At 44.1% G+C, this 27,645-nt stretch overlaps 1 long non-coding RNA gene across 3 annotated transcripts in view; it reads left to right on the top strand.

The window, feature by feature from the left end:
- Window positions 1-27,645, top strand: part of LOC126508533 (uncharacterized) — a 104,629-nt gene that overhangs the window by 45,475 nt on the left and 31,509 nt on the right. The window contains exons 4-6 of one of the 3 annotated variants that reach the window (XR_007593863.1): window positions 4,143-4,364; window positions 18,290-18,463; window positions 24,771-25,504. This is a non-coding gene — a long non-coding RNA (uncharacterized lncRNA). Of the gene's footprint in view, window positions 1-4,142; window positions 4,365-18,289; window positions 18,464-24,770; window positions 25,505-27,645 lie in introns of those variants that run through there. The other 2 variants (XR_007593864.1, XR_007593861.1) reach the window with 2 other exon arrangements.

The raw sequence follows: 27,645 nt of genomic DNA, 5'->3' as shown, positions 1-27,645 counted from the left end.
TTTCTTAATCTTCTAGAAATTACAGGTTCTCATTCCAGAAGAAAGTTACACTTCTCACCTCCTTGGTCACCAGTACACATTACCATAACATTTTATAAGCATTTTAAGGGTGACACAGACCACCCACATGGCCATCTTATTGATATCCTGCAGAGTCACAGCTCCCTGTTAAGACTGCTTGAACAGATGATCTCTAAAGAATTTTACCAATTCTGATGCAATAAAATTTTTTTTGTTGCTCACTCAAACTAGTAAGGTATGTGTGTGTGCATTTTTAACAGAGTAAAATTCTACCTACTTAGTTGGTCTTTTACAAACAAATAATGGTATTTAGTTATCAAATTAGCAAGACAGCATTATATTATTTAGAAGGTGCTTGCAAATAAATGGATATGTTTTTATAAATTGTGTTTTGTTGAATGGTATGAGTAATGAGTTAAAACACAGAAACTGAAAATAGATTATAATTGCAACTTTACTTTTATCATTCAGAGTATTTACAACAATCTAGTGCAATAAAAGATAGCCTTTACTAGGATTCTCAGTTCCATTTTTATTATAAGATATAAACTGCTGCAATTGGCTTTGAGTACTGATTTTATTTTTTACACTGTGGTAGTCTTTACAATAATGCATAACAATAAATGTGTCACAAAATTCAGCAATGTTACAAGAGTTGATTCTGTTATTGATTTTTACAAACTTCAACACTGTCCTCTTTTCATCAAAGATAATATATGATTTTCTAGGATTTGTTTAAAATAAAACAAAAAGCCAGGCATAGTGGCACACACTTTTAATCCTAGCACTGGGGAGGCAGAGGCAGGTGTGTCTCTGAATTCAAGGCCAGTCTGTGATGTGGGATTCTATTCTGTATGTGGATACCATTGGTTAGTAAAGGACTATCTTGGGCCTGTGCAGGGCAGAATAGAGGTAGGCAGGGAAAATTAACTGAATGCTGGGAGAAAGAAGGCAGAGTCAGTGAGAAGCCATGTAGCCTTGTGGGAGTCACACGCTGGAACTTTACCTGGTAAGCCACAGCCTTGTGATGATACACAGATTAATGGAGATGGGTTAATTTAAGACATGAGTTAGCCAGAAATATGCTTAAGCTTGGCCAAACAGTATTGCAAATAATATGGTTTCTGTGTGATTATTTTGGGTCTGAGCAGCCAGGAACAAACAAGCACCTCATAAAACAAGTGTGGTCTACAGAGCAAGTTCCAAGACAGCTGGGGCTACACAGAAAAGCCAAACCAGGAAACAAAAAAGGAATATGCCTTGATGCATATCTGGAGGTACTGGAGGCCATCTGACCTGTCAGGGAAAGAGTGTGAAAATGGAGCTCTCGAGAAAAGGACAACAGGGAGAAGAGGAGGGGCACATGCCTGTAGCCTCAGAACTTAAGAGACAGAGGGAGGAGAACTGCTCTAAGTTAGAGGCTAGCCTGGGCTACATAACAAGACACTGTCCCAAAAACACAAAAGGGAGAGATAGTCAGTACTTGCTAAATTCCCAGTAACTCCAGGTCCAGGGCATTCAATGCCCTCTTCTGACCTTGTTTGACACCAGACAGGCACATGGAACATACATATACATGCAGGCAAAACACCCATACACATAAAATAAAATGGGCCAGATATGGTGGCTCACCCCTTTAATTTCAGCACTCAGGAAGTCAAAGCAGGAAAATCTTGGTAAGTTTGAGGCCAGCCTGGTCTATGTAGTGAACTCTAGGACAATTAGGACTATATAGAGAAACTTGGGACCATACGCAGTTAGGAGAAATGTGTACGTATACGCTAAAGCAATTAACCAAGAGGAACATGGGATTTTAAGTGACACAATTCACATACTTACATGTATGCACATCACTTCTGAAAAATAAGTCGATGCATGCTTTAAGATGTATACTAAAACCTTTGCCTCCAGTGTACATCTACAGATAAATTTTCAAATAAAATCTGGCTCACTGGTACCAATTTGCTTCCATCATAACAGGAAAGTTGAAAGGGACGTTTCCTATAGCTTGATGCTTTTTTGTGTGGTACTGGGGATCCAGCTGGGAATCTCACACATGCTAGACCAGCGCTCTGCTGCTGAGGTCCACGCCCAGGCACATGTGTGTTTGTGTGGAGTGCTCGTGCATGTGGAGGCCAGGCATCAGGTATTGTTCACCCTGCTTTTGAAATAAGGTCTCTCGTTGGCCTGCACTGATTAAACTGGACAGTTTCACCTGTCTCTACCTCTCTGGAACTAAGATTGCAAGTCCAAGCTACCACCCCCGCTAACCTTAAAAACTAGTAAGACGAAATTCACATGCTATAAAATATGGTTCAGATGTATGTTCCACCAGTTTCTATTATTTCACGAGTTGTATATTTTTTTATTGGTAATATGAGTCAATTTCTATTTCTTGGAATTATAACTATAAAGAATAATTGAATGATTAGCAGTTGTACCTTCTATTGGTGGTCCCTATCTTCAGGTAACCTTGGCAACAGTTCGCAGTGCTTCCCAGGCATGGGTTTCTTTTTTCTTTTCTTTTTTTTTATTTTTTATTTATTTATTTATTAAAGATTTCTGCCTCCTCCCCACCACCGCCTCCCATTTCCCTCCCCCTCCCCCACTCAAGTCCCCCTCCCTCATTAGCCCAAAGAACAATCAGGGTTCCCTGACCTGTGGGAAGTCTAAGGACCACCCACCTCCATCCAGGTCTAGTAAGGTGAGCATCCAAACTGCCTAGGCTCCCACAAAGCCAGTACGTGCAGTAGGATCAAAACCCAGTGCCATTGTTCTTGAGGTCTCAGTAGTCCTCATCTTCGGCTATGTTCAGCGAGTCCGGTTTTATCCCATGCTTTTTCAGACCCAGGCCAGCTGGCCTTGGTGAGTTCCCGATAGAACATCCCCATTGTCTCAGTGTGTGGGTGCACCCCTTTCAGTCCTGAGTTCCTTGCCCGTGCTCTCTCTCCTTCTGCTCCTGATTTGGACCTTGGGATTTCAGTCCGGTGCTCCAATGTGGGTCTCTGTCTCTGTCTCCTTTCATCGCCTGATGAAGATTAATATCCAGGGAGGATGCCTATACGAGTTGTATATTTTTATCATTACCTAATTTCCATCACTTCCAAAGACGTGCCATACCTACTAGTGACCAGGTTTGATTCCTGAATCCCCCTTGCCAACCACGAATCCATTTTCTGTCTCTATGGGTTTGCCTATTGTGGGCATTTTATATAAGCATAATTATATATTAGGTGGTGTTTCATGTTTGACATTTTCACAGAGCATTATGAATCCAAGGTTTATCCGTGCATCAATACAGCCTTCCCTTTGATGGCGGAAGAACGCTATTATGTGGATATGTCATATTTTATTTGTCCTTTATCGTCTGATGAGACATGGGGGTGTTTTCCCTTCTTGTGAATGTTTATAGGTATCCGTGTGCAGGTATTTGGTCAGACATAAATTTTCAGTTTACTCGAGTATATATTTAGGAGTTACTGGGACATAAGTGTGGGAGCGGACAAAGCCCTGAGGGAATGTGTAAGGAATGGATGAAGGCCTGAGTGAATGTGTGTTGTTGACATGGGCACAGCCATGTCAAGGACCTCAGTGCCTCAGACCCATGAGAGTGACAAAGCCTTCCATAGATCAGCTCAGAGGCAAGGACCAAGTTTTCCTTTTGAACAATTGACCAATGTGTGCAAACCCAGCAACTGCAGCTTCCTCCTGATCACCCACCAAGACCCCCTCATAGTGCACACAACACATCATAAATGTGCTAAAGTTTTGGGCTGTGGGGTAGTTGGTATTTTTACTTTCTTGTTCTAAAGCACAAATGTTTTTAATTTTCACAGTGTATCATTAGCCTGTTTTTTTTCTGTTTATATGTTATGTGTTATATGTAGGAAACCATTGTCGAATGCACAGTCACGGACATTTGCGTCTAATTTTCTTCTAGGAGTTTACAATTTTAGTTCTTAAGTTTAGACTTTTTTTTTTCTTTTTTAGCACATAAGGTATTATGTTCAATCTCATTATTTTTGTATGAACAACTTCATTCTTTGACTTTTGAACTAGGGTCAAAAGTGGAGGTCAAAGAGTTCTAAGTATGTCGCAATATGAATTTACTTCCCTTCCAGAGCTCATGGGCTTCATGGAATGAGATCTACTACAGGAACTGCCCATATCCAACCACAAGACTCTGGCTCCATGAGGGCGAGTGAGGGAAACGTGTTTGGAATCTTCAGGAGTACAGTCTTCACAGTGAGTGGCTCAAGGGATGAGGCTTCAGTGTGCCTGGTGTTCCGGCCCCGGATGATGTATCTGCTAAGGCTGGGACTTGCTGACCTGATAAGGAGACGGTAATTGAGGCAATATGATCACGTGGAAAGGAGGGCTGGCAGGACCGGCTGGTCAGGGCTCACGGTTGCAGAGCATATCTTGGTTTGAGCCATCTCCCTCGCTGGCACACTCTTAAGAGGGATTGTGGCAAAGGGAACCCCAGCAGCAGAGACATGTGCTGGTGTCTAAGTTACTGAGTCACAGTAGGTCTTCTAAGTCAGGCAACTGTGCAGTGGGGTGTCCATGGCTTCCTGCAGGATGCACACATGCCCATGGTGAGGTCAACTGGGAGAAACACTTCCTGTTCCTTGCAATTGATTTTATATGCCTCAGTAACGTAAATGCATGACATCAGCTATCTTTGAACTTAGGAATGAAGGAGTTAGAAATTGTGGGTTTGGGAGGCTGGAGAGATGGCTCAGTGATTAAGAGCACTGGCTGCAGCTGGGCGGTAGTGGCACATGCCTTTACCCAGCACTTGGGAGGCAGAGGCAGGTGAATCTCTGTGAGTTTGAGACTAGCCTAGTCTACAGAGCAGGTTCTAGGACAGGTTTCAAAGCTACACAGAGAAACCCTGTCTCAAACAAACAAACACCACTGGCTGTTCTTTCAGAGGACCTGGGTTCAATTCCCAGCACCCACATGATAGCTCACAACTGTCTGCAACTCTAGTTCCAGGGGATCCCATACCCTTACACAGACATGCATACAGATGTAGAACCAATGCACATAAAATAAAAGTTAATTTTAAAAAGAAAGAAAGAAACGGTGTGTTTGAATGCTAACCATAGAAAGGGACCTAGGCTCATGCTTCAAGTTTTTCCCCTACTACTTTTAGTTAGGTGTTTCTGATAACCAGAGAAAACCAGCCTGGCTGCAAAGATTAAATTAAGGGCGTAGCATTAGATTAGGTTACGTTTATCAGCAGTTTGCTGTCTCATCTAGCCTGGGGGTGGTAGCCCTTAAGATGGGGTCATGGATACAATTCAGAGTGCAGTGAGGAAAGATCCCAGGTGTAAAACTCATGCCCACACTAGATCTCCAGCATTTATAGCATGCATAGCATTTATTTGAAGAGAGTAAGTCAGAAGCCTAATAAGTTTCTCAGAGAATTGTATTGCCAAAGAAATCATATGCATTATTCTATACCATTGAGAGTACCCAGCAAGGCCATGGTCTCCTGGTGGGACTGAAAATTTCATGGGCGTCGTCTGCTCTGGGCTTCTTATTTCCTAGCCTTCTCCACTGTTTCCCATTCTTACACTAACACTACATATTCAGAGTGTGTGAGGCAAATGCATATTTTATGGAAACAGATCTCAGAATCCCACCTTGACTCCTGCCAAGGCTCCCTGAGGCTAAATGGAGAGCATCTATTGGAAGGCAGCTCTGGACAACACAGACTGATGGTAGTCCTGGGATTTTTCCTTTTCATCTACTGCAATCAGACTTTCGCTGAGTACGTGGCTGCTCAGAAGACAGACCAAACTCATTCTAGTCTATCAGGCTGCTAGCTTTGGCTGTGTGACAAAGCTCAGGCCATGCAGCAGAGCTCTGGCCAGTGGAATATTAGCTTTTAAAAAGTGATGGTGTGGTTTTGCAAAATAAGGCCATGTGCCCTTCTCTTTCCTTTTTATTCTTGAATGCAGATGTACTGGCTAGAGCTGGAGTGATCTATCTTGCATTGTAGCATGACCTTGGGCAAAGTCATGCATTGCAGAGCAACCAATTAGAAGTTCAAGTCCCAGAATCATTGAGTACTGGTCTACAGAGCCTGGGTTATGTGTTTTGACTTTTTATAAAGTTCTTCCCCATTAAAGCCTCCGTAATGAGCTATTCAGAATCTAAAGAAATCCTGATATGGTAAAGCCTTTGAGTTGCGAGATAGCAAATTCATAACTGTACTGCATGTTCTTCCATGATCAGTGTGCATGCGTGCATGTGTGCATGTGTGTAGAGGTGGACATTCTAGGGAGAATGGAGTTGTGATCAGTGTGCATGCGTGCATGTGTGCATGTGTGTAGAGGTGGACATTCTAGGGAGAATGGAGTTGAAGGAAGTATCTGATGTTTGTGAAGGACTAATTTTCTGTCCTTGAGAGGGGTTCTGCATAAGATAAGGCAAAAGAGTCCCAGGCAGAATCACTTCTGAGTCCAGTAGTCTCAGAGCCAAGGACAAGCTATGAACTGGGCATTAACTTCTCAGTTATGGACATCACAGGGGTAGAAGGCCATGCTTCTGTCTATACCTCGCCTTCATCTACTCAGCTCCTGCAGACCAGTAGGAATCTTGGCCAGAACTAAAGAGAAGAAAAGGGATGATCCATCCGGGTTGACAGTCATTCAGTGAATATCTATTATTGTTGTTCAGTGAGCACACTTACTATGTCTCAGGCACTCCCAAAGCATCTGGGGTACGTAGGAAGAACAAGAAAAATGCAGACAGTCTCTGGTTGTCTGGAACTTACATCTGGAGGACGGTTGTCTGGAGTTCCTATCACTGTGATAAACACCATGATCAGGGCCAACTTGGGGAGGGAAGAGTTTGTTTCATCTTACACTTCCATACCACAGTCCAGCATTGAAGGAATTCAGGGCATAACTCAAGCAAGAAGAACCTGGAGGCTAGAATTTAAGCAGAGACCATGAAAGCATGGTGCTTATTGGCTTGGTCCTCAGCTCAGTTCAGCTACCTTTTCTGTACCTCCCAGGACCACTCACTAGGGAGTAGCACCACCCGCAATGGGCTGGTTCCTCTGACATCAACCATCAATGAAGAAAATGCCTACAGGCTTGCCTACAGTCAGTCTGATGGAGGTCAACCCTCAATTGAGAGTCCCTCCTTAAAGATCATTCTAGCTTTTGTCAAGTTGGCAGAAAACTGCCCAGCACAGCAGGTCAGTGAGGGTCTGAGAGACAGGAGCTAACAGGGAAATCTTTGCTTTGTCCCTGAAGAGCTCCTAGCGTTCCTGGAGAGCTGCAAGTGCTGCATGGCCCCTAAGAAATCCCACATCAGCACCGAGATGCCTTTTCGCTTGTCCTCTCATCATCCCAATGGCTAACAGTATGTCAGCTCCTAGAATGGTGCTCTGTTCCTATCTTACAAATACGTTACAAAATACAGGAGGGCTTTATGATTAGCCAATCAGAATGAAAGAAACGAGGCTCTCATTTCCGGCTTAGCAGGGAACTTAGAAATAAATGCAATCTTTAAGTTAGTAAACGTCTCACCCCACGCACAGCAAACACTGTGTTTTGTTTTTGGAGCAGCAATAGGGTTTGGCTGGTAGAGAAAGAAATGCTGAAGGCATCATTTCGGCTGTGCCAGAAGCAGATGCCGTGATGGAATTCGACGTGGAGGAGAGAACAGGAAAACAAAAGGAGCCTACAGATGGCAGAGCAGAGCTAGCACATATAGAAAGATGGAAGGCAAGCAGGGGTGCTGGGAGGGAGAAAAGACAAATCCAGACCACAGTGAAGTGTCCAGAGAGATGCATGCAGGACTATGGGGAACGCTCAAGGCAAGGCTGGTACGTGTCCTTGGACGTGTCCTTGGACGAGTCCGTCTTACAAAGACTGCCACAATGCTCTCACCATGGTGATTGGCATCAGTCTGGTGAATGCATGGACTTGGCGTTAGTGTGGTCCCATGTGGCAATGTCTGAGGCCATCATCCAACTTTGTTCCTGTAGCAAATCAGACTGGGGCATTTTCATGGCCGCCACAATATGTCACCTGAATGACATGAAGAGGTCTCTTGCCTGTTTTGAGTTTCCAAGCCCACTCCTGTCAGCTCTGTCCTAGGCTGTGTGTTGATTCAGGGACACAGTCTCCATTTGGCCCAGTAGCATCAGCTGGGATCACATGTGATGCTTCTCAGAAACCGAACATCTTCTGCATCCTCAGATACCGAGTTACAAGAACAACTTTTAAAAATAAGGCTAATTTAAAGAAGCAGTTTTAGGCTCGCAGAAAGCTTGACTGGAAAATAAAACTTTCCCATTCACTCTCCTCCTGTAGATGTACACAGCCTTCTCCCCTGTCAACAGCCCCACCAGAGTGGTACATTTGTCACTATCGATGAATCCACTATGATATGGCATTATCACCCGAAGTCCATCAGCCATTAAGGGGTCCTTCTCAGTGTTCTTATCCTCTGGGTTTGGATTAATATACGATGAGACGTAGCTGATATGGTAGTGTCATGTAGAGGAGGCTGATACTATAGTGTCGTGCAGAGGAGGCTGACTGACCTGAAAGCCCTTCATGTTATCCCCTATGCCGGACCTTTTCCCATCCTCCCAACAAATGCTCATTTTACTGTGTCCATAGTTTGGCCTTTTAAAGAGGCAATCAACACTTGCTTATTTGTTTGTTTGGTTTCGTTTTTGTTGACTTTGGCCTGCAATTCATTCTTAGCCCTGGCTGGCCTCAAACTCCCACTACCCCTGCCTCTGCTCCCTAAGTGTTGCGGTTCCAGGAATGTGTCACTATGACCCCCTGAGAGAATAAACACCTTGTCTTTGATTCTAGCCACATTTCCTGTATTTTGAATGGGTTGGAAATGCCCAACCGAATCCTATGTTTCTCTGGTCCAGATTTAAAAATCATTGTGCCACCAAGCCTTCTGGGTGAGAGGGTATTTGCTTGGCTGTATAAAGCAGAGAGTAGCATTCAGTCCAATAATAGCACCAGGTTCCAGATTCTGCCTTCCCGTGTCTCATAGTTGGTAAAGAATTTCTTCTAACTACACTCTCTATGGGTAGCCAGAATAGAATTTATGGGGATACCACTTCGACCACATAAAAATGTCTCCAGTCTGCAGCTAAAAGCTTAAGCAGACTGTGGACCAATCAGAAGCTGCTGTTCTATCACTAACAAGAGACTTCATCAGCATCTGGTTCTTAGCTCTGCATGGATGCCTCCAGGAAAGAACGCTGTCTTCCACCACCCCTGGCTGGCTGTCACCAGCCATTTCACGAATGTCTGGATGTTCTTCTAGGTGTGATGTGCATAAGGGGGACATGAAGCTGGGGTGTCAGAGACATGTCCTACGCAGCAGTGGTGACTTTGCATGGACCGTGAATATTTTCTAGAAAGGATTTCTAAAGCCGTGGTTCTCAGCCTTCCTAATGCAGCTTCCCTTTAATACAGCTCCTCATGCTGTGGTGACCTCGACCATGAAATCATGGTTGAGAATCACTGTTCTAAGGTGAAAACCACAGGGTTGTTTAGATTCAGGAAACAGCCATTGCTTAAACTCAGTTGTGTTTACCTTGTCAGACTATCCATAAATGGCTCCCCAAATCATTTTGTGTTTAATATTGTGACCATACAGGTATGGTTTCGATTAGCTTTTATGGTTTAATGAAGGGAAACCATGGCAACCAAGCATTCCTATTGAACTGTTTTGTAGCCTGGTGGACCTTCTGAGTAGCTAAGATACAGTTCTATGTCACCAAACCTGGCTGGCACCCAACTTCAGTGCTCGCTTAGGTACTTTCATTTAACAAAATACCAAGCAAAGCCTCAGCATCTCTCATCATGTCTTGCTTTCCCCTGATTTGGTTTTGATTTTTTTTTTGAGACAGGATTTCACTGTGTGGACTGCTGGCTTTGAACACATAGGTGATCTCCCTCCTTCAGCCTCTTGAGTACTACTAGGATAAGGCATAAGCCATCACACTCAGTCTCTTTCACAATAACCTCAGAGGCTAAATTTAATACTGTGGTTGGTCTCCATATATATATATATATTTATATATTTATAAATATATATATATATATTTTAACTGAACCAACCAACAATGAGAATGAGAACATGTGGGTCAAGATACTTGGAAAGTCTGCGGATAAAATACCAAGAAAACTCAGGAGTTCCACAGATCACTTCAAACTGCTGTATCTGGGACCTATAGTCCATGCTGTGGAGGGCTAGTCCCATTGTCAGGAGCCATGATTAATATCATCCAGGAAATACTGGGACTCCATCAGCTGTGCCCCAATTCACTACCATAGACTTTGGGAAGTCCGAGTCTGATTAATGGGCTATCAAAATACAACCACAAATATCTTTTGAGTTATGCTTTTTGGCAGAAAGATGTCACAAGCTGCAATGCCTGAATGCATTAAAGTTGACAACAGCATTGGGTCGAGGGATGTAGCTCAGCGGTGGAGGGCTTGCTTCACACGAGCCAGACACTCCTAGGTCCAATCCCCAGCATTGCAAACTAAAACCAAACCACCACTTTGAGTGGTGAGCTCACAAACTATGTCTGTGACCAACAATTAAAATGTCGTCAAAAGAAAAGCACCGCCAGGAGCGCCACGGGGGCCCCACTCTCCCCGGCAGTGACTAGGTTAAATGTGATTATTCTCTCATGACTCACAGCCATGGAGGAGACGGGTGCTGGCCTTAGTTTCATTATGCAGGAAGACACTTGAGACTTGACCGAGGCTAGTAAGCGGGAAGCTTGAATACAAAGATCTACCTGCTTTTAGATCCCCCTTTTTAAATCATTCTTGATACACCTTTGTAAGTAAAATGTTCCCTCTTATAAATAATAGCAGTAATATGAACTTAGGTACTTTTTGAAGGCGACAGTGTCTGTTAATCAACCATTGGCACGATATAGGAAACGCTATCACAGCATTTGCAGCACGGAATCATCAAGTCTGCTTTTCACGTGTGATTTTTTTAAATTTACTTATTTACGTTTATCATTTATTTAGTGTGGGGGTGAGGCACATGTGTACCAGGATGAGCACGCAGAGTGCAGATGACCACTTGGGGGAGTTTTCCAAGCCACTTTGCAGAGGGATGCGGTAAAGAAGGGTGTTGTGTTGGGTGATGTTCTGGAACTCTGAACATAGTTTGTTCTAAAGCCATCGTCTTGCTTCATAGACCTCAGCTCTCAGCCTTGTGTTAGCAAGTCCATCTTTACTTTGTAGGGTTCTGATTGTGTGTTATCTGGTTCAGAGAGGCCCACCCCACCACCTCTCATCCTTGTACAGCCCCTTTTTCAGGGGGTAGGGGAGCTGGGAATGACAACATGGTATAGAATAATCCCCTTTGCTAAAGCTCTTCTCCCCGGCCTTGTTAGTAACCCGGAGTGCCCACAGTATCTCACTGTGGTTATTGAGATACAGAGGAAACCTCCTGGGGGTTTCAGGAAAGACTTTCTTCTCAGATAAAGGGACACCGAGGACTGCTTGCTAGGGCGTAACTTCTCTCCCTTCTCCTTGCTTCTTCTGCACGCCTGTTGGAAGAAGTACATCCAACCCGGGACTGCCAGGGAACAGGACAAAATGCTTGAGTATAAAGCTAGGAAGGCAGAGCCCCTGGTACAGTTCCTGGGCCACTGAATCAAGCCTGCCGCTGCAAATTAAAGCATGCTTAGAATTATCCAAACCACTGCCAATCACACTTTCCTCATCTATATCCTGGTTAAAGGCTTCCCTAGCTATTACATATCATAAACACATGTTAAATGTATTGCATAGGCTACCCGACAGAAACACTTCATTTCAGTTGTCCTGGTCACTACTAAAGTTAGGTTAAGTTAGAAGAAAGCTTGCCTAGATTGCACGAAGCCCTGAGTTTGATCCTCCTAACACTGCATGAACTAGATTGGTGGCTTATACATGTAATCCCAGAACTTGGGATGGGGATAAAGAAGGATCAGAAGTTCAAGGTCATACTGGAGACTATCCCCACCTTAAAAAAAAAAAAAAGACTAAGAGTTGCACATTCTCAAATTGGTTTTATTTTTTTTGCTTCTGTTTTGGTTTTCATATTCCTGGGTAGAACAGGCCATTCCTATATACTCCTACTGCTTATACAACATTAAAATGGTTTAGAACGGAGCTTCTTGTGACAATGCATTCTCTGCTCAGGATAACCTGCAAACATCTTAAGGCTCCTGTGTTGGAAAAGGCTGACCAGACGCGCTCCTATCTTTCCACCTCACCACCTTGCCTCACAGGCTTCGGTCCCCATGGAGATGGCTCAGAACCCCCGTGAGCTGGCGGATCACACAGAGATCTGCTCTGAGGCAGTCATGTGTCAGCGTGCTCATTAAAGGACCCCAAATACGTTCTGAATCCGCTTCCCGAAGGTTTCACTGGAAGAGCAAACGTGGAGCGGTTGCAGGCGTCATGCCTGAGATTGCTCAACAGTTGGCTTAATTAAAGCTGCCGGGACACCTCTGGCTGGTGCTCCAGGCCCAGAACTGCGTGGCTCAGATGGGAATGGATGGGTGGCACACCTAGGATGATGAAAGGGTGAGGACACACGTGGCTTCGTTCCCTCCTGGGAGGGCCTCCCAGAGTCCCCAGTGACGGCAGATTGGAGGTGAATGTAGAGGAGCTAAATGACACAGTACCCGCTTAGACATGAGTGCTCTCTGAAAGTACTGGAGTAGAGTAGGCTGCATCCATGTCCACACAATTATTTCTTTTCTGCTGTGAGTTTTCAGGCTTAAGAGCTCCATTGTGTGCTACCTGAAAGAGAGGTGGGCAGAACTGAGGATTGTTTGATTTTTTTGAGACAGGGTTTCTCTGTAGCTTTGGAGCCTGTCCTGGAACTAGTTCTTATAGACCAGACTGGCCTCAAATTCACAGAGATCTGCCTGCCTCTGCCTCCCGAGTGCTGGGATTAAAGGCGTGCACCACCACTGCCCAGCAGAACTGAGGATTGTAATGAAAACATTCATCCCAGCTGGGCATGGTGGCTCGTGCCTCTTATCCCACAACTGAAACAGGAAGACGTTGAGCTAGCCTGGGCTACATAGTAAGTTGTAGACTGGCCTGGACTCAATAAGTAGCAAGATAATACCTTGAAAAACAGGAAATAATAAATCTCCCTACTGTAGGTCCAAGTAGGTGAGCAGACATTCCCTTCTCATGTCCATTAGTGAGCTCAAAGGACTGATTGTTTAGGAAACATCTAACAGCCTTTACACACACACACACACACACACACACACACACACACACACACACACACACACTTTCCTTCCCTGTCTGTATAGAATTATTTCCTAGTACTGCTTCTGATTCCCCCAAGTGGCTGCAGCATCGCTAGCAGGAGGAGGGGTATAGCAACACCACAGGCATCTCTGCTCATGCTCTATTTAAGGCGGAGCAGTGGGAACAAAGTTCTTCCTGCTGGGAAGAGAAATCACACTCCCTTTGAGCAACGGCTGACATATACTGTGGCTGTTTAATCCTAAAAAGTCTTAGAGGGCGGCATATATTTGGCATCTTCAACTCTAAAAGGACTGTTGGGTGTGGCGTGTGTGTGTGTGTGTGTGTGTGTGTGTGTGTGTGTACATGTGTGTGCAAGTTTGTGTTTAAATTCAGAGGATAAGCTTGGGTGTCAATCGTTACCTTCCACCTTGTTTCAGACAGGGTCTCTTGGTAGTTTATCTGCGGCATATGCCCGACTAGCTGGCCCAGTAGCTTCCAGACATTCTCTTGCGACTGTATTTCATCTCCCTCTATGATACAGTTGCTTCTGTCACACAACGGTTTCACAAGAGTTCTGGGGACTCCAACTTAGGTTCTTCATGTCTTCACAGCAAACACTTTTCGTCACAGAGTCATCTCCCTGAGACTATCATGTTAAACACAGCTTTGACATTTTTCTGTCTAGATAGGAATGCAAACAAGTTGAAAGACTAGAAGAGATTTCTTTTCTATACTTGATCTGTTTGTGTAGCTCTTGGCAATCCTTGAATTCAAAGGAGTACTAATATTGTTTGTTTGAAAACTTCAGAGTTGATATGTTATAGGGGAAAGATTTTCAGTAGCATGAATAATAAAAAAACCATAGACAGATATTGTTGTTCAAGCTGAAGATCAGAAAAGCAATACAACCAAGCCACTAGAGAGTTCTTACTTCTACCAAGGCTCAGACAAACAAAGGGGTGATCTTGTCCTCAACATGACTACAGACTGCAATGCTCTCCACCAAATCTCAGACTGCATGTAATGATCTTGTCTCTTCCTGTCTTATATACCCCTCTTCACCCAGCCATATCACTCCTGTCTCCACCTCCCAAGTGCTGGGATTAAAGGCCTGTGACTCCTGAGTACTGGAATCACCTTTGTGTGAGTTCCATTTCTCTTTTAGACAGATTCAATCTTGTGTAGCCCAGCGTGGCCTTGAGTCCTGGGATTAAAGGTGTGTGTTATCATTTCCTGGCCTCTAGTGGCTTATCTCTGCACTCTGATGTTCAGGCAAGCTTTATTTAATAAAACACAAATAAAATAGCACTAAACTTCCCCTTTTTGTCTAAAATGAAAAGAAGGCTATAATTAATATAAGAAAATCTATATACAATAAGTACAATAACTATATACAATATATACAGACAATAAGTACAGCAACAATGTCTAGTCCAAATTTGACAAATTCAGAGAAATACTCCATTATTTATCCCATCTTGATGAGTCCAAAGTCTTGTACCTAATTTACTTTCTATCATGACTTATATTACCATCCAAAACTATCTTTTGATATCTCTCAACCTTATACACTTTACACTTCTTTAGTGAATTTCTTTTCTGAGCCTTGCACACAAGGAATACTATAACTATCAAGTCTTCAACTACTTCAGAGACCTAGGAAGGAAATAATATTTACTGAATAAGCAGAAAGTGTGAGCAAACAACTTCCAAAATATGTGAGAAATGACAAAAAAACCAGTTGGCTCTCTGGAAAGCCACCCAAAGTTTCTCTGCAACGTTGGGGTATCCATTTTCAGTCTAAAGGCCTAGAATATTCAACAGACTTTTCTATGAAGCAGGATTTTTTTGAAGGACTGTCCCACCTTGTCTTGATAAGGTTTGGTAGTCACTCTCTTTTGTGTCCTGCTTGTCTGAGTAGGACAGCATCCTGTCAGCAGTCAAGACAAGGGCACTTTCTTGTTTAGTGACTTCTTTTTGCCACAAAGAAAACAAATTCCATGTGGAGTTTCTTGGATGCCCATTATCTTCTCTGAAGTAGATTGGTGCTTTCAGGATCAGACATGTCTCGTTGTCATAAAAAAAGAACCTATATTTTAAAAAAAACATCTTAAGTGCCATATTCCATAGATCTCTGAAATATTGTGAAGATGACCTGTCTGTCTAAAACATATCTCTGTTTTACCTTGAAAACATACCTAATGTGACTACAAGGTCAATAATAGGTGTTTAATTACTAACAGTAGTTCCTTATTATCCTAAACAGTTGGAAATAATAACTTTCAAAAACTAGAACTTTGCATTATATTTCTAAATGATCTGTATAGCTACAATGCCTTGAACAAGAGTAGAAATGTATGTACAGTATGTTTTAAGAAAATTAATCTCAAATTTGTATCAATATACAAAATCTGTATACAACATACAAAAGTCCAATCCAAAGTAAAATATTTAAAACTAGTAGTTGATTTTTGAAAAGTAGACTTAATAATCTACCTTTTTTTAAAAATCTTATCTCTATCCTCTCTCTTTTCTTTTTAGAGTAGATTCAATAATCTTTTATCCTGTCAGTCTTTCTCTATGCCCTTAGGTTCTGTGTGAGGTCTGAGAATTACAATGACCAAAGCAGACAAACAAACAAACAAAAAGCTGTAAATGTTTTGTGACTATTTTCACATGTTCATGGAGGTCTTATCATAGAAGGAATAAAGACCTCAGGAAGCAATGGAGCTTCTGCAGTAAACACCCAAAAATGAGTTCAGGAGATTGCTAAGATGAAGGAAGGAGTCTGAAGTGACCAGTAAGTTATGGGAAAGTGACCAGAAAGATGGGGAAACTAAGGGAAGGAAGGGTTATTTCAGTAGGTTTGTTTCACAGACTCATGTCAGCGTTGACTCTCCATTTCCTGGAATAAGAGTATCTTCCTCTTCCTGGTATCTCCCTGTTCCAGGAAGAACGTCTTTTTCATTAAAGATTTTTGCTCTTTACTTAGAAAGGCAGAGGTCAAAAGAGCCCTTCAAGCAAGTGCTGTGTCTCAACTGCCTTCACTTCAAAATACCTACTACTCCAAATTGCCAGCAGTGCATAATAAACTTTTTCAGTGCAAATCAGGTTGCGTTTTTATGTTAGCTCACCCAAGATTACAAAAACTTTTTACAAGCTGCAAAACTGAATTCTTCTCACAAGCTCAACCCCTTCTTTATCGTATCATGTAACAAAGGGGTTGGGAGAATTCTCTGACCTTGAGGCTCAGTCTCAGTCCTTGATAGCAGAGATTCGTAACAGAAACAGGAGGCTTGGTGATATGCTGAAAAGAAGCTGTTTTTTACCATGTTAATATTGGGGATATATTTGCTTAAAATCACTGAGTTTCTAGGCCACTTTCAGGTAGCTGATGGAAAACAACACCTTTCTAGCAACAGACCCAATAGATGGGTGTAGTAGTGTACACTTGTAATTCTAGCACTCCAGAGGCTGAGGCAGGAGGATAGTGAATTTCAGACCAACCTTGGCTACATTGCAAGTTCTCAGGGTGGCCTGAATTACATCATGGGTCCCAGGTCAGCCTGGGTTACATGCTGCAACTCTGTATCAAAACCAAACCAAAACAAAAAAGACAGTGTGGTGGTTTGAATAAGAATGGACTTCTGTGGGCTTGCATGTTTGAATGTTTGGTTTCTAGTTAATGGAACTATTTGGGAAGGATTAAAAAAAGTGTGGCATTGTTGAAGGAGGTATGCTGCTGGGAGTGGATCTGAGATTCCAAAGACTACACCAAACCCAGTCTCTCTCTCTTCCTCTTCCTCTCTCTCTCTCTCTCTCTCTCTCTCTCTCTCTCTCTCTCTCTCTCTCTCTCTGCCCCCAACTTGCAGATCAGATGTTAGCTCTCCCAGCACCATGCTTGTTTGCCTACCTCCATGCTCTTGCCATAATGACCATAGACTAACCCCTTGGAACTGTAAACAAGCCCCCAATTGAATGGTTTATTTTATAAGTTTCCTTGGTCATGATGACTGCGCGCTCATAATTGAGAATGAAAGACACTGAAGGCTACTGTGACGATTTCTCCTGACACACGCAAAAAGAAACAGTCCGGACAGGAAGCTACTGAAGAGAGTTTTTAAAATCTGATGAAGATGCAGAAGGGGTAGCTCTTTACCGTTGGCGGCTTCTGGGTGCAGGTTATGGGGGTGAGGAAGGACTTAGTTGTTTTTAAGGGGCTGGCTACTAGGAGTTTGTCCATGCTTCAATGAATATAAAGGGAATGCAAATTAGACTTGGTACATTTTTTTCATTCTGCTTTTGGGGAGATTGCAAGGATGGAAAGGTGGACCGGGGAGGAAAGGGAAGCGAGTGCAATCTGGATGCATTGTATGACATTTGCGGTTAATTAATAAAAATATTACATTGGGGAAAATATCTCAACTATACAGTTTGGTGATTCTCACTCAGGTTATACAGTTACAACGTTCTAGTTATTCCTCAGTTCCATCATCCCTACAGAAACAACATGTCTGTCCTTTTACTGTCTCACCACATTCTCACCTGCAGTGGCTTCTGGTCCACTTGCTGTCTAGCCGTGCATATTCCAGACATTTCTACCACAGAAATGATGTAATTCTCTGGCTGTGATGTTTTCTACGTGTAAGCTGTGCACATGCCGCTACTCCATTTCTTGTTATGGTCACACCAGCATTTGAACATTCCACATTTGCTAATCCATTCGTCTGCTGATGGGGGTGGAGTTTGTTTCATGTTCTGTTTATTGTGAACGGTGCTTCTATGAACATTCGTGGACAGCAATTTTAATTCAAAGTCTTCATCAGAAAGCACACCCATCACTTCTGACACCTTTACCGCGTCTGTCTGATGCTTGCTTATAAAGATTTACATATCCCACCGAGTCCCACTATTTGACCCTATTTCTTTCTCAGGATCATTGCTAATTCATTTCCTTTCTCATTCTTTTGCAACAGAACCAACCTGCCTGTCCACTCTTCACAATGCCTTACAAAATCTACCATGTCCCTGTGCAGAGCATCTGATTTCAGATGCCTTCCACCTGCCAGAACGTTGCCATCAACCAACACCCTCTGCCTGTCCTAGGAAGCATGGTGCAAAGACCTGTCTCCTGGATGTGGAGCTGCAAAGTAAGGCCCTCATTCTTCGTGGTTTTTAGGTATAAAAACCAGAATACAGATAGGGATAGCCATTAAATAAAACCAGCCAGATCTTCTCTGTTTTGTAGATAACTAGGCAGCTTGAACTTGCTCAGAAATGATGGTTGGAGGCAGAAAATCAAATGTTAGGCTTGGTTTATTATTATTATTATTAATCATTAATTCTTATTATTATTGATGACGATGAAGATTGAGCACAGAACTTTGCACATGTTAGGCAAATACTCTACCATTGAGCTGCTTCTCTATCATCTGCAAGATTTTGTTTTTATTTAAATTTAAATAGGCCCGTGTGTTGCTCAGGCTGACTGCTCCGCTCCACTGGCCCTCCCACCTCATTTTCTCCCATGAGGGGTCTGCAGGTGTGTACCCCAGGGCCCAGCTTTCAATGCTGCTGTAAAAAAGGGAAAACATTGTTTAATGCTTAAGTCTGAAATGCACCTCATTGGGCAGTATTTCTGTAAACTCGTCTAGATACTTCCTCGTTTATTTAGACCACATGGCAGGACACATTTCCATCCTGTGTTTCCCCCAGTGAAAGGTAAAATGTCTGCAGTTTCTAATGAAGACCTAGTAGGTAATCAATCTCTGGCAGGCGAACAGTATGACTTTGATGCTTCTGGAGACTGAACACAGTGACTGAAGAAAAAGGTGGCTTTCCACGCATGCTTAACAACTCTATACACGAAACACACCGAAGCATTAAACTTCCTCAAAAGCAAAATCACCAATAATTTTCCTTGGAAGAATTCTTTAAAGTTCTCTAAACCAAACATTCAGTTTTGTCCACAGTCTCAGGGGTAAAACCGTGAGGCACCCCAGCTGTGAGAAAGGAAGGAGCTGGACATACAGACACAACTCTGGAAGTTGAGGAAGAGCCTGTGGGTAAGCTTCAGCCTATCTGGGATGTTTTCTCCAGGTCATCCCCACTCCCCGTAGAGTCAGTGAACATGTTCCAGAAAACAATTTTTTTTCCAGCAATTTGCCATATCCAAGTTCCTCCCATTTAAAAGGACATGGTGTCTCCAAACCTCTTAGGTCTTTAATTAGCTCCTTCAAGGGATGGAGTTGGACTTTAACAGAGTGAGTTTCTTCTTTCCAGAATTTCTGCATGGTACAAAATCATGAGTTACTCCAAGGGAAAGAGTGAAGTCTAATTTTTATATAGAGTTCATCATCTGTGGCCAGAGATATCTTCACCTAGCCCCTCATCTGATCCAACGATGGTTTACCAGAGGAATTTAATCCCTCTCAATTACAACCTAAAGGTTGTAGAATCCTCTAGTCTGGAATCAGAGAACACAACATCATGACTGTTCAAGGAAGAACCAACTCTGTTTCTTAGAGAGATTTTTCTCACTGATGCCGCCAATGACCGGACCCATCTGTTGACCCGAATCCCTCTTTAGCGGTTCCCCGTGTGGCGTGTTGTTTAAAATCTACTTCTGTACGTCACAGACATGCTTGGGTTGTTTTGTCTCCCTCTGAGTTGATGGACACAGTTGAGCTCCAGCTGTGATGCTGCCTGGATGCACAGCTGGTTTGCGGCTGTGCCTCATGGGCTCGTGTGTGGAGTAACTTAGAGGACCACAGGAGCTGTGTTTCTTTGTGATGTGGGGGGTGGTGAGGTTCCCTTATAAGAAATCTTTATAATTTGTCAAATTATGTTTTCCGTGTCTTTCTCATTTTCCCCTCATCACATCCTTATTTAGAACAGCAGCCTTTCTAGGGCAATTGGTATGGACAGCATAGGAACAAATTTTTTTTAAAAAGAAAGGTTCTATTTATCAAAATGTTTGTTCACTTTACATCTTAAAAATCTATCAATCATCTATCTATCTATCATCTATCTTTTTATCATCTATCTATCCATCCATCCATCCATCATCTATCTATCTTTGTGTATGTGTGCATGACGTGTATCTGTGGGCATGCATCCACAGTACATGTGTGGAGGTCAGAGAACAACTTTCAGAAGTGAGCTCTCTCTTTCCACCGAACTTCTGAGAGCTTAAAGCTATGTAACAAGAGTAGTTGGGCCAAATATTTCAAAGTTTTGCTTGACTGAGCTAGTCAATCTCCTTAAAAGAATTGGCTTTTCATGATTATTCCTCAATAGCTTAGACTTCATAAATAGACTTCAGTAGAGACCATGTCATAACTGGAGCTGCTTTTTTAGTAAAATGTGTGTACTATTAGACTTGTTGCTATGACGAAATTCCCGGTAAGTAGCTGTTTAAGGTTTGCTCTGGCTTATGGTTTGAGGGGATACATTCCATCATGGTCGGGAAGGCACACAGTGCGAGCAGGAAGTCAGGCAGACACATTGTAATCAAGAAATAGAAAATGATCTGGAAGTGGGGCCAAGCCTTCAAACCTCAAGGTCTATCCACCAAGGACCCAGTTCTTCAAGTGAAGCTCTCTACCTGCTAAAGGTTCCACAACCTTCCAAAACATCACCACTGGCTGAGGAACAAGTGTTCAGACACATGAACCTACGCTGGACATTTCCCATGCAGACCACAACAGTCTGCGATAAACGGGGAGTGTCCTCCCCAAAGCCAGCGTGATACCTGAGCTGAGATGGGGAGTGGTGGAGCTGGTGGATTTCCTATGGGTCCCATGCTGTTATCCAAGGGAATAGCCAAATATCAAGTGGTCTCTACTTGGGATGCTTAGGAGAGACTGGCATGAGCTCAGGAAGCCAAGGGGAGCTGGGGGCTAGCAAAGGTATAAAGCTTTGAAACCCCATGCACCCACAAACCTCGTGTAGCTCAGGTGGCCAAAGCTCAGGCATGAGTAATCAATACATCAAGTCTGCTTTTTCTTCACCCTCTAAGTTCTTCAGGGAACTTCCTGCACTTTTCCTTGGTTTCATTGATTTTGCAATTCTGGTTCCTTTAGGAAATTTCACAACTTACCAAAGTCCTTGTTAAATAAACTAGTCTCGATAAAAAGCTATTGACGGAATCATTGCTTCCTAATGGCTCTCAGACCAGACAAAGGTGTATGAACTGTTTTATTCTCACTAGGGTTTGTCACTCACTGCACAGATTCACTTTGGGAAGACACAGGCTGTCATGCATTTATTTTGTTTCGAGAACTCTGGGAATATTTTACTTCTGATCTAGGGTGTTTGACCATTCCCTGACTTACCTGTGCTTCAGAAAAGGGGCTGTGGATTCATCTTGTAAAGCACTCTCATAGTTTGCAGACTATGAAAAGTCAATGAATATCTGAAAATCCACGTGACATGGCACATCTTTTCTCTCGACCCAGTAGACAAAGATCTAGTTGAGTATGACCATCTATCAGCTGTCCCCAAACTAAGTGTAAGCTTTAATGACAGTCAGGCTGTGGGGCAGCATCACGTAGCTGGCAGTCATTTCTAGGGAAAACTCCCCAATGAAAATTTATAAAAATTTATTTATTGTGCATGTGGGGGGGGGGCAGATTTGTGCCATGGCTTGCATGTGGACATTAGAGGGCAACTTGAGGGTGTTGGTTCCCTCCTTCCTCTGTGTGAGTCCCAGGGTTGGAACTCAGGTCGTCACACTTGGTGGCAGTCACTTTCACTCACTGAGCCAGCTCATTGGCCCCAGGCATTGTATTCTTTTGGTCATGCTGGTATTCTTTTGGTCATCATGAGCTGCACTTCAGGAAAAGATCACTTGCTACTCTGTCTCAAAGCAGTCTATGAGAGGCTCAGCCCCTCTTTTCCCTTCAGCCTTCGCTCCCCAGAGTCTCATGGGATGTGTCCCTGGGTTAGTTCAAGGCAGGGGTCCAGGTTTTCTGAGCAGAGACCAAAGAATGCTTGTTTTACCTAAAGAAAATATTCCAAAAAAAAAAAGAAAATATTCCCCCTCCCTTGTGCCAGCTACTATGTGTATGAGTGTGTGCGTGCATGTGTGTGTGTGTGTGTGTGTGTGTGTTCGTTCATTCATTCCCAGTATCCTTTTCATGATTAGCACTTGGCTAGTTGCTTCACCAGGAGAAGTGACTAAAGAAAGGAGGCTCGTCTTGTTCTATTAATTTGAGACAGAGACTCACTGTTTGGTCGCGCTGGCCTCACCCTTTCTATCAGCATAGGCTAGCCTTGATCTTGTCGTGTTCCTCTCTCATCATCTCCTGTGCCAGAATTACAGACGGTGCGGTGCCACCCACGAGACTTGAAAGCAGGTTCATCTCAAAGCAAGAGTGATCGAGATGAACTCTTAGGCAGAGCTTTATCCTGCAAGATTCTGGCCTCCCCCCTGCTTGTGGTGGCATTTTCTGCGTTACCTGCAGGTGGGAAGATGAACTGCTCCCTGCTTCTGTCGGCTTCTGGCGTGCAGCTTTGTAATTTCTTTCTGGATATGGTTTCTATTTTTAGAACAGCAGACAGATTTGATTTTGAAGACAGATAGAGCTGCCCATGGGCGATGTCCTGGGGCAGGAGTTCTTAATATGAGGTCCCCGGGCTTTAACCGGAGGTAGAGGTCTGTGCATATCCATTTGAGAATGAATGTTTGCAGCCAACATCAATCTCCCAGGAAGGTTTGTGATTAAAACAAACCCTGAAGACAACCAGTAAAGAGTCATGGCTTCAAGCGAAGGGTATGTTAGGGCGTGCAATAAACTAATTGATCCCGATTGTACAAGTCCAGGACAGATCAAGAAGACCATTGACCACCCTTGAATCGGGATCTTCCACTGGACTTGGTCTTTCAAGAGTGGGGAAGTAGACTTGAAATTCCTACTTCATAGTGACAAAGGGTCAGATATTAACAATGCAGTTTATTAGGCTCTCACCTGGGGCTTCATCTGAAAGAAGGGAGCCATTATGCTCATGGGCAGGAATTCTGAACTTGACCTATATGGGCCTTAACCACCCAACGGCTGGAGCTGGCCTGTAGACACCCTAGAGAGGAGACTGTGCCTGGCAGCCTGGCTCCCGTCTATCTCAGCTAGCTTCCTCAGTAGCTTCCTGGGGTCCAAAGCTATGACCTTCGACCTCATGTGACCCAGTGGCTAGGCTCCACATCTTTGCTGAGAGAGTGGGTACATTCCAGACCTGGGCAGTTCTCACTTTTTCTCCACACTGATCTTTATAAAAGAAAATTTATTTTATTTCTAATTCTGTGCACGTGTGTGTGTGTGTCAGTGTGTGTGAGAGAGAGAGAGAGAGAGAGAGAGAGAGAGAGAGAGAGAGAGAGAGGAGAGAAAGAGAGAGAAGGAGAGAGAGAGAAACAGAGACAGAGAGAACAATAGAAGACCAATATTAATGACTGTAACAGCAGAAACCTCAGCGCCTGTTTTCCCTGTCTGGGAGGAAAATTCCATTCTGAGTCACCAGCAGGCAGCTCTGGGCTTGCTCCCACTTCACAAGCTGGGACTCTCCAGGCTCTTCCTCCCACACTGGCTGCCTGAAGCTGCTGGAGGCCAGGGGGTCTTCATATTGACCTAGAGCCTCTCTTTCGAACTCCTGTCTCTGTCTCCATTGTCACATTATCGCCCCTCGTCAGCATCCTGTCAGCTGCCTTCCAATTCTCTCTCTGTGGCCCAAACCTCTCTAATGCAGAGCAAAATTTTCCCCATTCTACATCAAGAAGCTGAGTCCTCTGGTTCAGCCTCTTGTGTCGTGGGGTAGAGCCAACGGAACATACAAAAACCGCGAAGGTGCGTTTCCATTGGCCACACCCACGCATGCTCCAGGTGCTTCACAGCCCCCTCTGCTTGCCTTAGATAATGGAGTCCTGGGAGATGAGCGCTTTCTTTCCATTCTGAAGTGAAATCGTGCCATAGTCTCTATATCGGTGTGCTTATTTGGAATTCATGTTACAAGAAGCCGTGAAATACCCAGGCAGTCATCAAAGTCTAACTCCTGCTGGGCTGGAATTGGAGTCCTACAACTGAGTGATTTCAGCTCTGTCTACTGAAAATAATGATGTTTATTATGTGGCCTGAATGTGACTTGTGTACAGGACCACATCTCCTGGAGCCCACACTGGAGGCCGGTGGGTGAGAATGTGGGATACAGGAAGGGGCCGCAGTGAGGCAGGGGGGTTCTTGAAAAATGTTTGTGGGTTTCTGAAACCCACATTCTTTATCCCGTATGAGAGGAACCAGCAGCCTAGAGGCTTCAGAAATGGTGTGAGGAAGGAGAGAGGAGATGAGGGCTTGCAGGGAGGACATGGCCCACATTCATGTGGCTTCTCCATCACCCATCTCGACACCAGGACATGAAGAAGCATTTCCCACTTTGAGAGATAATCCTCCTTTTTAATACTCCTGACAGGTGTCCAGCGGGTCCTTCTGGAGTGGCAATCTGTCTCTTTCTTCTGTGATGCAAATGTGCTCACCATCTTTTAGTCTTCAGAGAGGATCGCGGATGAGAGATGGCTCCTCCGCTGCAAGCTTCTGTCACAGCTGTCCTGAAAAGGCCCGCGGAGCATCTCAGAGGGACGGCTGGTGCGGAGCCTGCCCGCGGAGCATCTCAGAGGGACGGCTGGTGCCTGCTATTCTCAGCCTCTTCCATGCTTGTATCTCTTTCCCACAGAGGCCCCTCCTGCCTCTGCTGCTGAGGAGAACATACTGTCCCTTTGTACTTCTGAGCTCTCTGGCTTTTGATAACTGGCCTTTGCCCAGATCAGAAGCACTTAAAAAAAAAAAAAAAAGCTAGGCTGTCACACGAAGGTGGTGGCATAGGGCAGGTGCCAGTCCACCATTTTATCCTCCACAGCATCTGTGCTGCTTCTTTCGAAGAGGAGACCAGGGGCCATGCTTGTTGCTCGGTGGTAGAGCTTGGCTCAGCACCACAGAGGTTCTGACACCAAAACCAACAAAATGATACCGAATTTCAATTGTATACACTTAGAGTATTTTGCTCAGAGCCAAATCATTAAAGAACGAAGCAGATTTTTTTTTTATTTTGAAGATTTATGGGAAAGCCAGGAGGTTGGAAAAGAAGAGAGCTGCATGCTAGATCACAAGAGCATTAAATTAATTATGTCTCTTGTACAAACCTGTCAATATTCCTCACATTAAAACCACACTCCTCTGCTGCTGCTGTTATTGGTGATGTTAACCCATTGTGACCCGAGAGGAGAGGGAAGCGGGGGCTCTGCTGGGGATGGGTCATTCAAATGCACAGCAAACAGAGACAGGATGGCAAATGGCTTGGAAAAAATGTGGCCTAAGGGGAGGGGAGGCTGTTAAGGCAAGAGGCTGCAGCCAACCACTGTCTGCTGTGAGCAGCCTGTCTGTCCAGAATCAACACTGCAGGTTCTCAGGGTTAAGGGGGAAGCCTCAGCAGCTTCTGGTCTCCATCCCCGACCCTTATTAACACCCCCCCCCCCGCCCAATCCCCATTCTGCTTGGTAACAGCCAAGCTGGGGAAGCTCTAGCTGTTAGAAAGGACTTACAGATGAGGGGACATTGTCATCTCTTAGCTGCCACCCTTTGGATGGGGGAAGGTAGGGGACTGGCGTGGTTCTCATTAGTGGCACCTCTAACAGCCGAGCATTAGGTAGGATCATATCGGATGGCTTTTTGTTTCTTTCTGGCTCTCTGGAGGATGTACTCAATCCCTGTCTCGAAACTCCTGATACCTGGTGTTCCCAGTGGGGTTTCTGACCTAGAGCCGACATTAACAGCATGTATACTCTTGTCTCAGCCAGTGTGTGCTGTGGAAAAACAGCTCAGTGTCATTTAAAACCTTAGGGAAAGCTCAAAGCCCTGCTTCATATCTGCTGGCTCACAGTACACACTCATTTTTATTAGTGTATATTAATGGTACAAAACAATGAGGTTCCAGTGTGCGCGTGCATGCACACACATATGTTGGGAGTAGAGAGACCCCAGATCCTGAGTTTCTTGTAATCCCCTGATCTGAGTGCCTACAGCTGCTCTGAGCACGAAACCTTCAGGAGTTCCTGATGGCAGGAGAGTGGTTTCTGGTGGGTTTGGCTGGGGCGTGGCTATCTCTATATAATCTGCCCCTGAACACAATAAAGGGGGCATTCTTGGGGAATTTAAGGATGACCCGTGTCTCTGTCTCTCTGTCTGTGTGTGTCTGTGTATTTTAACCTTCAGCCCCCTTGCCCGAAGCGCCGAACTGGGTTCAAGCGCACCGAGTGCAGACACAGGGACGCGGGGCGTGGCACACATATACATTTCTTTTCTTTCTAATTTTTTTTTAAATTTTAGCTTAAAGAGAGGCTCTAAGGTATTCTAGGCTGGCATCCAAATTGCTGTATAGCCATGACTAACCTTGAGTTTCTGACCCTCCTGCCTCAACCTACCTAGTGCCGGAATTACAGATGTGATTATTTTATGTTGTACTGAGGCTTGAACTCAGGGCTTCATAAATGTTAGGTGATCGCTCTACCATCTCCACTCCTTTCTCAACCCTGGAATCCATACTTGTGACAAGAGGATTTCTGCACATGTTCTTTGTGTAAGCATCCTCACTTGCTCACGTGGCCTATAAAGAACTCTGGCTAGTGCACTGTTGTTTGGTGTTTGACTTGGTGTCCTAGAATGTGAGTGCATCACCATTGCTGGGGACTAGGGAACCCACCCGGGGAACTAACTGGCCTCCAATGTGATGGGAGTGTTATCAAGTAGCAAAGACTAGAAAGACAGATGAGCGCTGTGGGGACATTCTCTAGAGGTGATGACTTTGGGGAGGAGCCTTAAGATACACCCCTTGAGTGGGAGACTGAGCTTCAGGAAGCTTTCAGGTCTATGTGTCAGGGAAGCCCAGCTCTTTGACTAAGAATTGACAAATTCTGTTCCTTGTGTATAGTTCCCAAATGTACATTGTTTGCAATTTCTCAGTTTCCAAAAAGATCGGCGACAGAAAAATTCCTTTAGATGTCAACTTTCCTAATAGGTCTTCTGTAGCCCAATAATAGGCTTTTCTGCTGATGCAGTAAGCCAGATCAAGCTTAACTGAAAAAGTAAAAGACCAGGTTTATTTGAACAAAGCAACTCCTGCCTGGATGAGTTCTCCAGTCCCAGAGATTGAGGCCAGAGAAGTCATGCACCCAAACTAAAGCAGGGAGGTTATACAGCCTGCAGGTGAGGGGTGATGACTTCTCCACCACAAGCTGGGTTTGTGCCCAAGTATGGTCAAAAGCTGAGCACTTTAGGTGGGGACTTGGGCTACT

This window comes from Alexandromys fortis, unplaced genomic scaffold, assembly GCF_014885135.2.
Source record: "Alexandromys fortis isolate MF-2015 unplaced genomic scaffold, M_Fortis_MF-2015_v1.1 scaffold_79, whole genome shotgun sequence".
Taxonomy (NCBI): Eukaryota; Metazoa; Chordata; class Mammalia; order Rodentia; family Cricetidae; genus Alexandromys; species Alexandromys fortis.
Note: the sequence above shows the minus strand (reverse complement) of the source record. Positions and strands in the feature narration are given on the sequence as shown.